Genomic DNA, 16,896 nt, shown 5'->3' with positions numbered 1-16,896 from the left:
ATGTATTACTAATGATGTTACTTTATGGGAAAGCATCCATAAATAACAAATTTTTCATAACTGAGCAGTAATGACTAAAAACATATGAGAGGTCAACAGACTCCTCACAGCCATGGAGTTGAAAAATCACACTTGATATTTAAAAAATAAAAATCACTACACCATTTATAAGCCTATGAGCACCATAATATTTTGTATTTACTTTACAACATATCATTAACATTATAAATTTGTATCTGCAGATCAGTTCATCAATCTATAACTGATTCTTCTTTTATTATATTTAAAATGCTTTTCTTATACCCAATTTTATAATTTTACTAAAAAAGTACACTGTAAAACCCTAAATATGAAACACACTCTTATGTTTAAATGTAACACTCATCACTCATTTAGTTTTGTTTTTATGTCTATGTAGGTTTTGCAACATGTGTTTTGATAAAGCATATTGGTAATTGAATTACGTAAATTAGTAATTATCATAAACTGTGTTTATAATCCTATTCTTTAACTTAATCAAATAAACAACTCACAAACCACAATAGAAAACATACATATTGACCTAAATTTTGACCTGTTACCAAACTTGCAAATTAAATTATGTTGTCTCTTTAACCAAATACTCGTATAAAAAAATATGAAAACATTATATTATAACTTGCTCCAAGGAAATAAAATAAAATGTTATTATTCCTTTGCAGTGGGTTTTAAAATTTACTAAAATCATTCTTTCCTAATGCTGAGGTCATTTTCTTTGGAGTTTTTTACGAAGTTTGATATATATATATATATATATATATATATATATATATATATATATATGTGTGTGTGTGTGTGTGTGTGTGTGTGTGTGTGTGTGTGTGTATGTGTGTGTGTGTATGTGTGTGTGTGTGTGTGTGTGTGTGTATGTGTGTGTGTGTGTGTATGTATGTATGTATGTGTGTGTGTGTGTGTGTGTGTGTGTGTGTGTGTGTGTGTGTGTGTGTGTTGTGTGTGTGTGTGTGATAGTGCAATATGGATATCTGAAAAAACACAATCTGTTTCTCTTATTAGCTTAGCTAAGGTATTGTATAACCCCTCACAGCAGTACTGAGTCTTTTACGTGAGTGGTATGACAACTCCTCAAGGCATAAATGATACTAATATTTACTACTAATACTAATAATTACGTAGTGGCAATCAACATATTCTAATATAATATTCAGATTAAAGAAACTTTTTTTATGCTGAAATATGTAATTTATAAATAGTAATAATGAGATCTATTTATTTAAAAAAAAAGATTAATGGAAAAACTGGGACAGATTTTAGATTTGCTTTTTTAATTTTTCAATTTTTTTATCAAACGTTTTTATGAGGGATATTAATAGCTGATCGTTAATAATTCATAATAAATTTAAAAAACTTTAAATTTACAACGCTCAATTTTTTCTTATAGAAAAGTTTTTTATATTGGCAATAAACTATCAAAAGATTCGTTTTAATAAAACAGTTATTTAACAACACTAGTAATTTTATTTTGTATAATAAAAAGAAAAATATAAATAAAATTTAAATCATTACAGCTTAATTCTTCAATAAAATAAGAAGAGTATTACTGCAGGAAAGTTACATGGTATTTGTTTAATATATTAATTTATTCTGAAAAAAGTTCTAATACACTTAATAACAATATTAGACCTGGGCAAAGTTTAACTTTCTTGCTCGTAAAATGAGCATATTGTGAAGATCTTGGATATTACCTAGGTTTATGGATACATAGACAAGCTGCCTTTATGAAGATGCACCGTGTGCTCTTCTCATACACACAGCTGAGACCTTTCATTTCTATAATAAATATCTTTATTTTTATAAGATTTTTTCTTTATCCACTTATTACTGAAATATGTTTTTATCTTTATTTAAGAAAAAAAAAGATCTGAAACATTAGATGATTCAAAATGTAACTTATGAAAAAAATTAAAAAGATTAATTTTTTCATTATTCACTAGAGAATATCATTCAAAATAAGTAATATTACTTTTATGAGATACTGAGAAAAGGTTTTGAACAATATAAGCCATTACAAGTACATTGAGAGATTATTACTTAATTATTAACTTTGTTTCTAAGAGTATAACTTATCATACTGAAATAAAAAAGACTTATGGTGATGCTGAATGAATTCAAGAAAATATTTATTTAGTTACTAAACCACAAACAATAAAATTTTTTAATTTAAAATAAACTATGATTACGAAGAACCGAGTACAAACTAGGCATTCCTTTGATGTTTAGTTTTAGAATTTTTAAGTTGATTAAAATACTACTATAAATACGGTACTTTTGCGTTAACTTTAAAACTATAATAATGTTGTATGAGACACAATTTTTATTTCAGCATTATTTATTTTAGAAATAACCGGTGGTGTTCCTTTATTTAGCAACATGACTTTAATATTTCTTTACGTTTAATTTATAAATTTTATGTGTTTTAGGTTTTATTTTTATGAAGATAGAAATATTTGCTAGGCTGTTCACTTCAGTAAATAAACAACTGAATCTCTCACAGGTATTTATTTTGAAACAATAATACTTTCAAGCAATTCATAATCAATTTCCGAGAAGTCCCGTATCTCTAGACAAATTTACGCCATTGACTTAAGTCATATTTTTAATATTTACATGTAGTTGTACTTAAGAATTATTTATATAGTAGATCTACGTGTGCACTATCGTTCTGAATACACGATGTATGCGTCGTCTTTTACATTTAGGAAAACACTTCCACCTCTCTTTTGCAACTCTTCGTTTATATATATATGTATATACTTGAGATACAAAGGCTTTAATTATTTCTCAAAACGAGTTGTTTATTATGACAGCTGGTGTCGCCAAACAGCTGTGATGCAATGAATCACACACGCTCAGGTAGCCTGAAAATTGTTTATTTATAAAAACACTTAATGAAAGAGCTAAATGAGCTGAAACCCCATTTTTCTGAACCTAGGTACATTCAAGATACCCTATTATTAAAATTGAGGTATTAAACATTTTTTCAACATTTGAAAATAAGGATCACGATTCACGTATTCTTTAATAAAATATGTTCTGAATAAGTATCGTAATATTTATCCTATCTTTACCATGATATTTATTGGATTCCTTTTCAATTCAGGCAAAAAATGCGGATTCTCCTTAGCACAGAAAACCAAATTTTTGGCTCGTGAGTTGCATGAACCGCACATTCATAAAAACAAATCACCTATCTTGGTACGGGACATCCCATTAAGATATTGTCCTAATAAAACACGACAGGTTTCAACGATACAATGAAGCACGTGAATTTCAATAAACCACACGTCTCAGGAATGGTTGACCTAAGACTGTAAAAGACTACAACTTCATTTACTTTCATACATATCATCTATATTCATCCTCTGAAGTTATACCTTACGGTGATTCCAGAGGGTAAACAGAAAAATAAAGAAAGAAAGAAGAAGGTTTCTACGCAGATTTAAGTCTCCATCCAATAATTCATTCAAAACCTTTGTTTGAAATTGTTTAATATTCAAGTTACTTTCAATATGATCATGCACAGCTGATCAAGGTATATTCAGTTCGGCCGCTCGTTTATCAATAAATTTATGATTGAAGACTGTTCAATCGAATTGTGGCGACAGCGAAACTTGTATGCCATGTACGCCTTACATTTTATATACTACACCGCCTATTTAACAGTCGGAAGAAAATTAACATTTCTTTCTATCAAGGAAAGAACCCGTCCTATTTATGAGGTGGGTCCTGTTTGGGTAATAAAATAAATTCATTATTTTTGGCACTGCTTGCCACGTTCGTCATTACTCATGAAGCCAAACGTATTTCACCAACCGCTTCTCAAAACTGAATGTACATTCACTCGTATCAGCCGTGGCTTTGTGACTGAAATAAGAGAGCTAGTAATGTTCTGTAAGCTAGTGGTTTAAGGATACCAATAACCTTGAACTCCACTGCATCGCTGGTAAAGAAATTATTTCTTAAGAACTAAATATCGTGCAACTTTCAAAACGGTAGCAACAACAAATGTTAACCTGCAGATAGAAAACGCCTGCGGTCTTTTCGGACGTACTGTAAATTATAATTATAAATTGAATACAAATAAGACAATCAAAACCGCTTTATTTCTAACAAATTAATCCGATTACCTAACCAGAATTGCAGTCAACTCAAGAAAGATATAAATTTGTAGAAAAAGACAGTAAAAAAATACAGAATAATGAAAGTCTCTTTCATTATCAAACAATTTAAAAACATTTAATTATAGTTTGACAGGTAACCCAAAAACTTAAAACATACCTCCTACTTCTATATATATATATGTTGAATTATTGAGATTAGGTTATATTGTTTATAAATTACTAAAACCGTTTTCATGATTTAATGTAATAAAAATTACTTTTGTTATAATTTAATCAATAATTAAATTAATATAATTTATTTTGTATTAACTAAATATAATAAAATTAAATAATTTCAACTAATTACTTAGTAACTAATAATGGAATTATTATTAATAATGTCAAGCGGATATTAATTATAATATTCTGAAACAATACAAACAGTTTCACGAAAAAATATTCGAACAAATATAATAAGTCGTATAACTACCGTTACCCTTTGGTTCTTAGTAATAATTTTAACAACTCTCTATATTTAGTAATTTTAAAAAATCAATACATGTGTTTCCCAATGTAACATCAATCGGGGAATATGTCGATAATTAAAAAAAAAAGAAAATAAAGTTAATTACTTTCAAATAAATATTTACATGCCTAAGTCTAGTCACTGATTTTGTTTCAGCAAAATATTATCAGTTATATAAATAACATTTTCCTTTATACATAGACAATCTTATTTCTTTTTAAAATTCGAACAAAAATATTTTATAAAAGTTTAACACTATATTTATCAATTCATTTACTCTTCAGTTACCATAATGCTTTTGAAATTTAGCTCAAATCTGAAATAAAAAAATTAAGTTGTTTAAATAAAACATTATTAATGTCTAGTATAAAATGTTATTTATCTCCAAAAACTGAAAGCTAATACTATTTATTACGTTGTAGAAAAGCTAAAATAACATAAAATATACTTATTTTTTCTGTTGTTCAATGAACTCTTCTGTTATAATGTCTTTGATTTATAGAAAAAACTAGTACATAGTCGCGGATTTATTCCTCTTTATACATTCGACTTAATGGTCGCATTCAAATAGTTATTTCTACAGCTGAATGAATGCTTTTGGTCTTCTGTGAATATAGAAACAACTAATAATGCCAAACCCACACATCAAAACAATTCTGAGCCTAAAGAATTTTCCTTTAGAAAACTTCAGTTTCCTCTCAGCTGGCTACTTATTATTTTGAAGGAAAAAATTTGTTTTAGTGTATATTTCAATTCGTCAATTTGTATGACATCAATTTTTGTTAGAATAACTCTTCTCGAGAGAGAGATTGTGACCAAGACTCTCACATCCTGGAAGAGACCTTGAAGGAAAATTTTGTGTCGGGAATTTTGTCTCGTTTCGCAAAATCTTACCGGTTAATATTCCTTTTCTTAACATGTATCTTTTCTTTTCTTCGTGATCTTTACAGGCCCTGATTTGTTTCCTCTGTTTTCACGTAATTTGATCGCACAGGCTTTGGCTAAGGACAAATCTCGGATGATCCAATCTTAAGTTAAATAAAATATGTATATTTCATTTAATGAACGGTATGAGGATATGAGTTAGATAAACAAGGATGTAATGTACTGCCAGTTTTGTACTATTCATACTACAAATATTAGTCAACTTGCTATTTAATGATATTTATTCAATATGAATTTCGTCGGTTAATAGCAGTTGCGACTGTAAAGCCAGTTCTTATGAAACATCAATTATACAATGGTAATCCCCGTATATTACTGGCATACTATATCTATTTTAACTGGTTCCAACTTGTACTTAGCTTGTATGTAATTGTACTTTATATTTCACTTCTCAAATGTGAACAGAGATGAAAACCTAGGACCAATATTTATGAAATATTTGTTGTTTTAATTAATGATAAATTATTTTATATAAGTTTATCTTATAGTTGTTACAAATAAACTATTAAAAACTTTACTATGGGAATCGGAAGACAAGAAATTTGGTAAAATTTTAGGTATACGTAACGTAAACATATTAAACAGAAATAAAAGCAAAATTTTAATCAAGTGATTATTCAAAAGCATTAAAATGAACGTAGGCTGTATTCTTTAACACACAAGGGATGGGTATACAAAGTAAATGGAGGTTAATTGAAATTTTGTTTAACACTAAGTTTATGTTAACGATTCACGGTAATTCTTAAGACTTTCAATGGAAATTAACTGTTAGACTCTACACTTAACTTACAAACACTTTACTTAAGTTTGTTTGCATAGAAGAGTACTACAGTTCCTTTACTCTTGTTTAATCAGTCATCGGACTAATTACATGGCCTACTTGAAAACTTCCCCCTTTAATGAGCTTTAAATACAAGAATATTTCATTGACTTTTCTCTTCGGTGACGTTTTCGTTTATCGTTAAGTTTCTTGAAAAAGGCATTCATTAAAACGCTCCCTAAGTTTCATCACGAAATATTAATCCAATTTATTACAGAGACAATTAAAATAATCTATAATAAATAAATAAAACTTACTGAAACATAGCTACCTAGTAAAATTAAATGTGTAGTATTTAATTCTTATGAAACAAAATGACAAAGTTTACGTACATTATAAATTAAAAAAATCTCTTTCGGCACGCCGGAAGGCGGAGGTAGATTTTAAAGGTGCTAAATAGGGGATAAAAAGGTTAAGTAGTGGATAAAATTTTTACACCTTAAAGTTTAGGAAAACTTCAAATTTACTCAATATGACAATGGTTGCATGTGAAAAAATTTTCATACGTTTAGCATGCGATAAGCCTCGTCCATCTTCTTACAATTCCAGCAATATTTTGGTCATCCCTTGCCATAAGGGTTGGTCATATCAAATATTGTTTCAGACAAAAGTTTTAGGTAATGTTTAGAGGATTAACTACCACCTTAAACCGATTCGATACTGTGCCTATTAAGGGAGGTATGATTTTTTTTTTGTCTGCGAATCCACATTTTTTACCCTCTGGACAAATGGTTGGTGATATCAAAAAACTTTACGTAGATAAGTTTTAGGCCCTTATCCAAAGAGTAGTAGGAACTTTATACAAATTAATTATTTTACTTAATAAGAAAATTATAGCGACATTTTTTCGAAAATGCCGCTCCATTTCCATTTCATGGTCCGATTTTGCCCATTAACGAACTCGTTCGAGATTTTGGGTGGTTATATTTTATTTATGTATCAATTTGAAAGTGACTGGGGAAAATTACGGCAGTTACCGTGTAAACAAGAAAGTGAAATATATATATATAAAATTTTGTACTGACGGTGGTTTTGGGGTCTGGGGGATGTGCAACGTGAAGATATGTATTAATTTTCCGGAATTCGAATCACGTTACCCATTGCAATAGGTAACTTTCTTATGAAGTCTACCTATCTATAAGAACACTGCAAACAAACCCCAAAGTATTTTTAATTCTAGAAAAAACTCTTATACAAGATTTTAAAAATAAAAAATCATAGATAAAACTGATGTAGATTTTTTTAATAATTCCCATGAATAAATGGTTGATCGTTGAATCATTTTGCAAGTAATAATTTATAATTTTGACTTTCTTTAAATTTATAAATGCATATAAAATTTCTTTTATATAATATAATGTAATAGATTTTTCCTACAAAGAAAAATATTTCTATTTCTATCACGTATTATTTAAAATATATTCTACCGTAAATCTAATGTAAACAATCACTGTAAAAAATTTCTCCATGTTATGAAATAGCTTTAAATTTAATGTAGACGATAAATTAATATGATTCTATAAGGAGGCGTTCCCACGGCCCTAGTCTCGGCAGCTTTTCTTCCTGCTACACAGCGAGCTGCTGAACCTTTTTCACCACACGCATACACTTCCCCAGGAACACTACACAATTTACAATATACACCATTACACAGCAATACAACGATATCTTACATTATTTCTTCTTACACTTACAGTCGGCGGTGTTGCGATGACACACTACGAAAGGAAACCGTGATTTAAGATGAAAACTACCGAGCTGATGCACCCATCAGCTCGGTAGTACCCATCAGCTTACTACCACCCACCGGTGGTAGTAAGTCTCGAACGATGTTCTCTGGGCACCTGAGCAAACCCAGTTGCATTTAGATTTAGCCTCTGTACGCATGGGTTCTACAGAGGTGGTCTCGTGTTTCCCCAGTTCTCATGGGATCAAAATTTCAAGTCCTCAATTAAATTCTATGATGGTGGTGGTCTATCTAGAAAAAAAACCACTAAAATTAGTCTTGTAAAAAGACCTTGCTCAGCGTTGAATGATGGTGATAACAGTTATGAAGTAAGTATTAATTTATAGGGTGACAAAACCTGTCTACACTATATGAATATCAGATTTGTAGTTCTCTGAAATAATCAGGAAGGTTGCTTCTTTCATACGGTTTCGTCTTTCCTGATTAATAAATGTGTAACTGGTTCAAATGATTCCCCGAAAAAAACCCAGGAAATTAAGAGAAGGATAGATACTAATTGAAACTTTTAATGATGAACAGAATCGATCTCTCTTACATCTTATTAATAAGGGCGGAATAAAGTAATGGTGATGTGCCATAAAACTTTGTATAGCAGCCGAGGAGTATTTTTTTGAGACCTTATGATATGAACGTTGCTGAAGCAGCTAATGAGCTTCATCCTCAAGAAGTTGTAAAAGTGAAGGCATTTGTTAGTCTGGATGTAAAAGAACACATACAAGTAACAGTTGTTTGGGAGAACAGGAATATCACACAGATGAACGATTTTCATAAAATAAATATTAATACCCTTCAACTCAATCATGTGAATGAATGTGAATAATATATAAAGATTAAAATTATTAATAATAATAAAAATAATAAGGCAGACATATTCATTATTATGACATATTATTGACATGATCATTGGCAGCTCTTCCCCTAAGAGATGACAATGCAATGCCTAGTATGAAATTTATAATCTGGAGGTGACCAATGGATGTGTCGATGAAGAGATTGTGTTAACAAAATCGATTACTCAAAAAAATTCTAAAATATAAAAAGAATGAAACAAGAAATAATGTATGGAGCTCTATCTGAGAGCATATCCGAATGTCATCTTCCAGTATGATTCCAGATAAATTTTATACTCACACAGATAAATTCCAGATAAACACACACACACACACACACACACACACACACACACACACACACACACACACACACACACACACACACACACACACACACACAGGGTGTTTAATTTCATTTCTTACAACAAACCCACAATCGCGTTCAAAATCATCCTAAATCAATTTGTCCTAATCAGCAGTTTGTCCTAATCATCGATGGACACACAACGCGTACTCGCAAAACTGAAGACAAAACGTACGCGTAAAACTGGAGTGTCCTTCCTTCTCAAGACATTCTTCTAAAACGCAATCTTTACTTGTGTTTAAACAACCTTTAAACAAACATTTATGTTCCATTCAAAACACACAATACCAACGAAATCGAAAACAAGATACTGAGAGATCATATTTTTCTTGTAAATGAAACTGCACAATTTGTAATAGGGACAAAGAATACTTGTATAAAAACTGCCATTATGCAAGGTTTTCCAATTAGCTAGAATCCTGATCTATAATTTGCGTATCTTCACCGACTGCAACCTGCAACAGACTGCGGAAATTCATAATTTCTCTTAAGGAATCTTTAATAGGGAAGAAACTTAAACCGCTGGATCTGTGCAGCATAAAGAAGGAAAAATCAAATGCAAAAAAATATGTAACTGATATTGGGAAGAATTTTTTTAAAAACTGAAAACTGACATATCCTTCAATAATTGATTTTAAAGCTCTTTAAAAAACTAATTGACCGTTGCACTATGGGTACGGTTAGTTTAGGTTTTTGGTATATTCTCTAGTAATTGAGTTCTTGCTTTATTTTGAGTTCCAGAGGATTAAATTGCCAATGTTGTTTTTTTGAATTAATATCTTATGCAGGTAAAATTTGAGTTATATACGTAAAATATATATTATATATACATATATTAATGGATTTCCAATGTAGTCAACTAATTTAACAGCTGCTCCACTCTGCAATAATACATTTTTACAAAAAAAATTTGATTACTCCCTGATACCGTATCTCAGTTGAACAGAATTAAGATCCTTCATGTTTTAAACAATTTTTTTTTTTTAATTTAATTTTACGTATCTGAACATTAAAGCCAATCTCTTCAAAAACATTATGGAGACTGATAATTTTACAAAATAACGACAATCAAAATTTAAAATAATAATATTTGACTTTCGCTTTTAACTTTCAATAATGCGTTTGAAAATAAGAGTGTTATTTTATGTCGTTTTCCTTACAATTTGGTGTGCTGTAAAATTCTACTAATAACTATCGTCTACAGTGATGTTAATTCTTCCTATTGTAATATCCAGAGATTTATGTAGAAGATTTTCAGACAAATACATTCTTTTGAGGGGATGAATTTTATTATTCATTGTTTTCTTTTTCTTTTTACGAGAATACAACGCTATTAGCTAAGACCTATCTGATTTGTTGAAGTACCATCTATTCAAAACGTCCGTCTTACTTTCGAATTTTAGAAAATTATTATTTCTGAAATTAAATGAAATATAACTTAAAAAGAAAAACGGAATGATATGAGTTATTATAACATGTAATTCGTTAATTATTATTTTGACTTGTGTTATGAAAGTAAATGTTGATAATTTGTTTAACGAAAGGAACAAAAACGAAACGCAATTGGAGTGGGACTGCTGAATTAGCATGGACGAGTGCCAAAGCCAGCGCTAAATGGTCTGCGAACGAAATGCGAACACCAACCGGCGGTCAGACTAACAATTCTCCCACTACCCTTTTCAACGTTGCTTATCTGCTGTTTTGCGCTACCAGCCACCCTGTTTGCGCCACGGCTTTACCCTGTTTCTTCACCGCGGGTCCTTTCATACTTTCTATTTCTCTCCCTCATTCATTTTCACATACGCAGAAAGCACGTTCTCATATACAGAAAGTGGCCTTCAAACAAAACACAAACACAAACAAAACTAATCAGGCACTCACTCGTACAGTTACATACACGCGAGGACATACAAACGCGCACACAAGTGGTAAGCACAGATAACCACGCATACTGACGAACAAAAAAAAGAAAACATGGAAAAAATAAACTTTTAACCGTAATGTTATTATCTCTTCTCAAATATTTGGTTACATTTATAATTCATAAATATTAGAAAATGCGTCGTTTTAAATAAATAAATAAAAAAATATATATATATATACACACTGTTTTTAATTTTTCTTATCCATCTTGACCAAAATAATAAGAATAAAAGTAATAGCAAAAGCTATTACTTTTATCCTTATTATTACTATTACTTTTCTCGTACAATTCATAGAAGATCTGAATTGAAAATAAAACTAAAAAAGTTTTTCCACCTATATCAAAAGAGATTATTATAAGTCTGCTTTCATTATAAAATGTTTACTTTCTAAAATTTGTTATGATTTATATAATGAAAAAAAAAAAGACTGTAGGAAATACTATCTCGAATTTAGAAGGAAAAACTCTGTAAAAATACAAAAAGGGAAAAATGAATTTTCAACGTTTATACTTATTACCTGAAACTCAACTCCGTCAACTTAAAATTAAGTACAGAATTAGGGAAAACAATAAGATTTACGACTAATTATAATTTGAGATAAATGTAATTTTGATAGATAATTTTTCCTTAGTTTCCAGTTAAATACAAATAAGGATACCTAAACGTATTTTAAACAATTTTACACCCGTTCAGAATTAAAGGGATTCTGAATTGCACATTTAATTGATTCATATTTCAGCTAGTTGACAATATTTAAGGAAGGATTACTCTTATAATATTATTATATGATTGTAAACTTTCAGTTAAGATATTTTCAGATAAAATTTACGCTTTCTATTGGAACTGGTAAAACTGACTACAGTTGTTAATGGTTTTTATTTTTTCTCCTTTTAAAAACGCTACTAAAAATGTTCGCCTTGCGGTATTTCATAAATACTGTTTTTATTTTATCGATTACTATTTGTAATTATATCTTCTTCTATCATTTATTTGTTTGTTTTATTTATTTTCTTATAATTTGTTTTATACACTATCTATAAATTATAATTGTTAACTAATCGAATGGCCATAAAAATTTAGGGTTTAAATAAAACCTTTATGAACAGTTTTTAAGTATAATCTCTTTTCCAATTAATTTGTATTAAAATTACATATTTTTAAAATGATAAGACACTTAAAGTTGAAATCAACTACTTTACATAAAGGATTTAACGTTTTAAAACTAAATTCATAAAATACGTATATATATAATATTGTTTGCGTATAATTACATAATATGTAAAATACTTTTGTTTTGTACTTCTATTTATCATCTGTAAAACGTTTGTTAGATTATTGAAGAATAATTTTTATTTAGAAAAATACATTTATTAATTAAAAAAAGAACTTATCCTGCCCTACAAAAAGGCATTTGTATGTAGGTCTGTGTGTGTGTTCGTTCCCCTTAGCTTAGCACCAGAATGTACCGATCATCAGCGAAAAATCCCGATTCGTTAGTACGTCTCGTGGTGGTCAGGTGTATATTTTTTCGTGGATACTAGATCATGAAACCGGTGTTCTTTGGTGTTGGGTTTCAATTAACCACACATCTCAGGAATGGTCGACCAGAGACTGTACAAGACTACACTTTATTTACAAATGTATATATATATATCATCCTCATTCAACCTCTGAAGTAATACCTTACATGGTTCTGGAGACTAACCAGAAAAAGAAAGGTGTATACTTGTATTATTATATATTAATACATTGCATATATATCGATATATATGTGAAATACATTTAATAATATTTTTTTTACTTCCTTGAAATAAGTAAAGGAATCCGTTTTGATCATCTGACTAGTTATCTGATCGTTTTGATCCATTTTGACTAGTTTCGGCGTGATGTCTGGACGTACGTATATATCTCGCATAGCTCAAAAACGATTACCGTAGAATGTTGAAATTTTGGATTTCGGACTGTTGTAAAATCTAGTTGTGCACCTCCTCTTTTGATTGCAATCGACTGGACCAAAAGTATCCAAAAAAGCCCAAAATCCAAAACTTTTGGATTTTGGACTTTTTATTAACTGCAGTAATAAGCCCTTATTGAGAGCTTTTCAACGATATATCAAGTGCTACTTATTTTCATTGGTTCCAGAATTATAACCAAATAAAATTTTAATTAATAAAATATTTTGAGCTTACAAGAAGACACATCGGTTCGAATCAGACTTCATCTTTTTTTTTACTCTTTTTTTTAACTTAAATATATTGACTTATTAATACGTCTGGTTGTAAAAAAAAATTACGATAAACTGTAATTCAATAATAACAAATAAAAAAAAACAACAAATATGAAATAATATCAGAAGTTTCCAATGAAATAAAGTTTTATGTACATTTCATTTTATAAATAAATCTGTGTATGTAAAATTTAATAGGCATACAAGGAAGTTATGTGGTGACAACATCAGTTTTTTTATTTATTTGATTGTTTTTCTTCATAAAATAATGAAATACAACCAAAACGTAGGCACCAATCACAAGCGGAAAATCCTGATTAGTTAATATCAATTCTAGAAGTAAATATCTAACTTAACTTTCGTTATATCAATTTTTATCATTCAAAAAAAAATATTTTTACACAAGATGTAATCAATTTTAGACACCTAATAATCATCCCTTTCTGAGATGTCAACCCGTCCGGAGGGCCTAGCTGCGGATGACGTGCCGTAGGCACACCTATGCAGCTAGTTTAAAAAAAAATCTTTTAAAAATAGTTATAAAAAATAAAATTAAAAAACCTAAGTATTACGAACACTCTCGATATTCTGCAGAGCAGCAAGGAAGTTATAGATCACTCGAAAAGTTTTCTATCTTGGTAATATTTTAAAGTATTATTTATAGGTAATATGATTTTATCATTTTTGTAGTTACTTATTTTTATTAGACAAATAAAAAGAAAAAGGAAATTCCTACATAAAGAAGAATTTCTAGACAAACAAAACTAATCAGGTACTCACTCGTACATTTACATACACTCGCAGACATACAAATGCGCACACAAGTGGTAAGCACAGATAACAATACATACTGACGAATAAAAAAAATAAAACATGGAAAAATATGATATTTTTAACTATGGGTTTAATAATTATGTAATAGTAATAATGAAAGGTAACAAAATTTATTAAAAAAATAATAATAATGAAGGTTTTAATGTTAACCTCTGTTGCGGAGTATGCAGCGTCTCGTCATTTCATCCGAAGGTACCGGGATCAAATCCCGGTCCGGCATATATCTTTTCATGCGCTACCAATTTCCACCGGGCTATTGACCATATGTGCTGATGCTCAACTCTTTTAGAACAAAAACGAAAAAATGTTTTAATGCGGAAAGTAAAATCTTAATATTAAATATTCCAAAAATATTTTGAGTTTAAAATATTAATATAAAATAAAAATAAACAAAGATTCATCAAACGAATCTGAGGACAATTTTGGTAAGCTGTTCCTTGTTTATAACATCTTGATGTTAAAAATTAACAGATACAGAATTTTTTTCGAAGGAAAGATGATTTAATTTTCGAAGAAAAGTTCAGTATTATTTTCGGTCGGCCGGTGAGTTTGGGAGGTGAAATCTCTTACGCTCAATTTAAGATTGGCAGTAGACAATATAATCTCAATTTGAGCTTATATCGACTGTGCAGTGGTGTATTTTTCATATGTACTTATGCAGTGAGTTGCAGTGGTGAGTGGGGTGAAACTTGATGCTTGTGTATGGGTCTAATGGTCAATCAAACATAGTACTATGTTTTACTCTGAAAATCAGTGTCATTTTTGACTATGACAAGTCGGTCTTCTTGCACAGAATGCGCAAGAGACAAATTATTTGTTTTTTCGTAAAATTTCAGTTGCGAAAATTTTTATTCTACGAGTGTTCGTAAAGTCACGCAACCCAATTTTTTTTTTAAGGAATGACACAAGTAATTTTAATATGAACGCACGTAAAGCATCAGAAGTACAATTAGCAATAATTAGAAGCGCATTCTTTGAGAGTAGTGATATTAATTATGGACTTGGGGTGCCGTTATGTAGTAGTGTGTTAAATTTGTAAAAGATATTTTAATTAGGGTAATTTTTTGTATAAAAGAATAGTGTTTGATAGCACTGCTAGATCACGCCTCCGGGTGACAGCGGGAGTGGCACCAAGCAGTTTGTTTAATTCGAGCAGCAATATCTTTTAAGCATGAACAACGGTTTTTTATTGTTGTGAGTTACTGTAAATCGAAATCGTACGCAAAGTGTCAAGGAGATTTTTTAAAAGCTTTTCCAGATGCTAACGTGCCAAACAAATCTACTATATGTCGTTTATTTAAACGTTTTCGGGATACAGGTGCATGACCGTTAGCGTAACGGCCGTTCAAGTGTTTAAATTGACGACAGTCTGAAGACGATAAATGAAACACTTCGTCGTTCTCCAAAAACGTCTCTTCTAAAACTTTCTAACCAGATTGGACTATCTTACGGAAGTGTTCATAAGGTTACTGTAGTTCTAAAATTACATTCGTACCGGATAAATTTAAGTTAACAGTTTCAAGAAACAGGTAAGGAGAAACGAATGCAGTATTGTCGATCGTTTAGAAGTTTCATTCGAAATGAGATATCTGTTTTAGACAAGTTTTGTTAACAGTTAAAATTACAGATTATTGTCTTCAGATAACCCACGTTCGAAGAGCAGCCATTAGATTAGCAAAAAATTGGGTGTGGTGTATCTCGTCAAAAAATTGCCGGGCCTATCTTTTCTCGGAAACCATTGCAGCTGAACAGTATCAAGAAATAATCATGCAGTGTATAGTTTTGGTACATGCTGATGAACGTGATTTCTGGCTACAACAAGACGGTGCAACTGTACACACGGTGAACAGTAGTATGCAATTTCTTCGCGATTTCTTCGATGACCGGATAATTTCTCGTGATCTATGGCCTCCTCGTTCACCGGACCTGAGTTCTCCGATTTTTATTTGTAAAGCTTTTTGAGAGAAGTTTACTCAAACAACCCGCATACACTTGATAAACTTAAACAAAATATTGAGGACTGTATATCAAATATCACTGCTTCTACACTGAATAATGTCGCGTACAATGTAAGAAAACGCGTAGATGCAAACATTAAAAATCATGTGGACATTTCAAGCATTTATTATAAACTTGCATTTATTATTAACATTTTTTTTTTTATAAATGTTAATAATATTTTGTAAATTTATTAAAAAATAGTTAATAATAATAAAAAGTCTTTCTAAAAATAATTTGTTGTCATTTGGGTTGCGCGACTTTACGATCATCAATTACATAGCTTCAATAAAAATATCTCTCAATTTAAATCATAATTAGATAAGTCGAGATTAAGTACATTTTATTCTATTCCTTTTATTTTAATTTAATAAAATTAAATATACTTTTTTTTCTGTCAACTGAATGAAGGAAATGTGTATAATACAATTTTTGCTAAAGGAGATAGTTCATTATTTTGTTACTTATCGTTCAGATTCTTTTTTTTCTATAACTGTAGTGCATGTAAAGTATCTGAGGT

The sequence above is a fragment of the Lycorma delicatula genome, chromosome 3 (genome assembly GCF_047948215.1).
Source record: "Lycorma delicatula isolate Av1 chromosome 3, ASM4794821v1, whole genome shotgun sequence".
Lineage (NCBI taxonomy): Eukaryota > Metazoa > Arthropoda > Insecta > Hemiptera > Fulgoridae > Lycorma > Lycorma delicatula.
The sequence above is the reverse complement of the archived record's forward strand: the minus strand, read 5'-3'. Positions refer to the sequence as shown.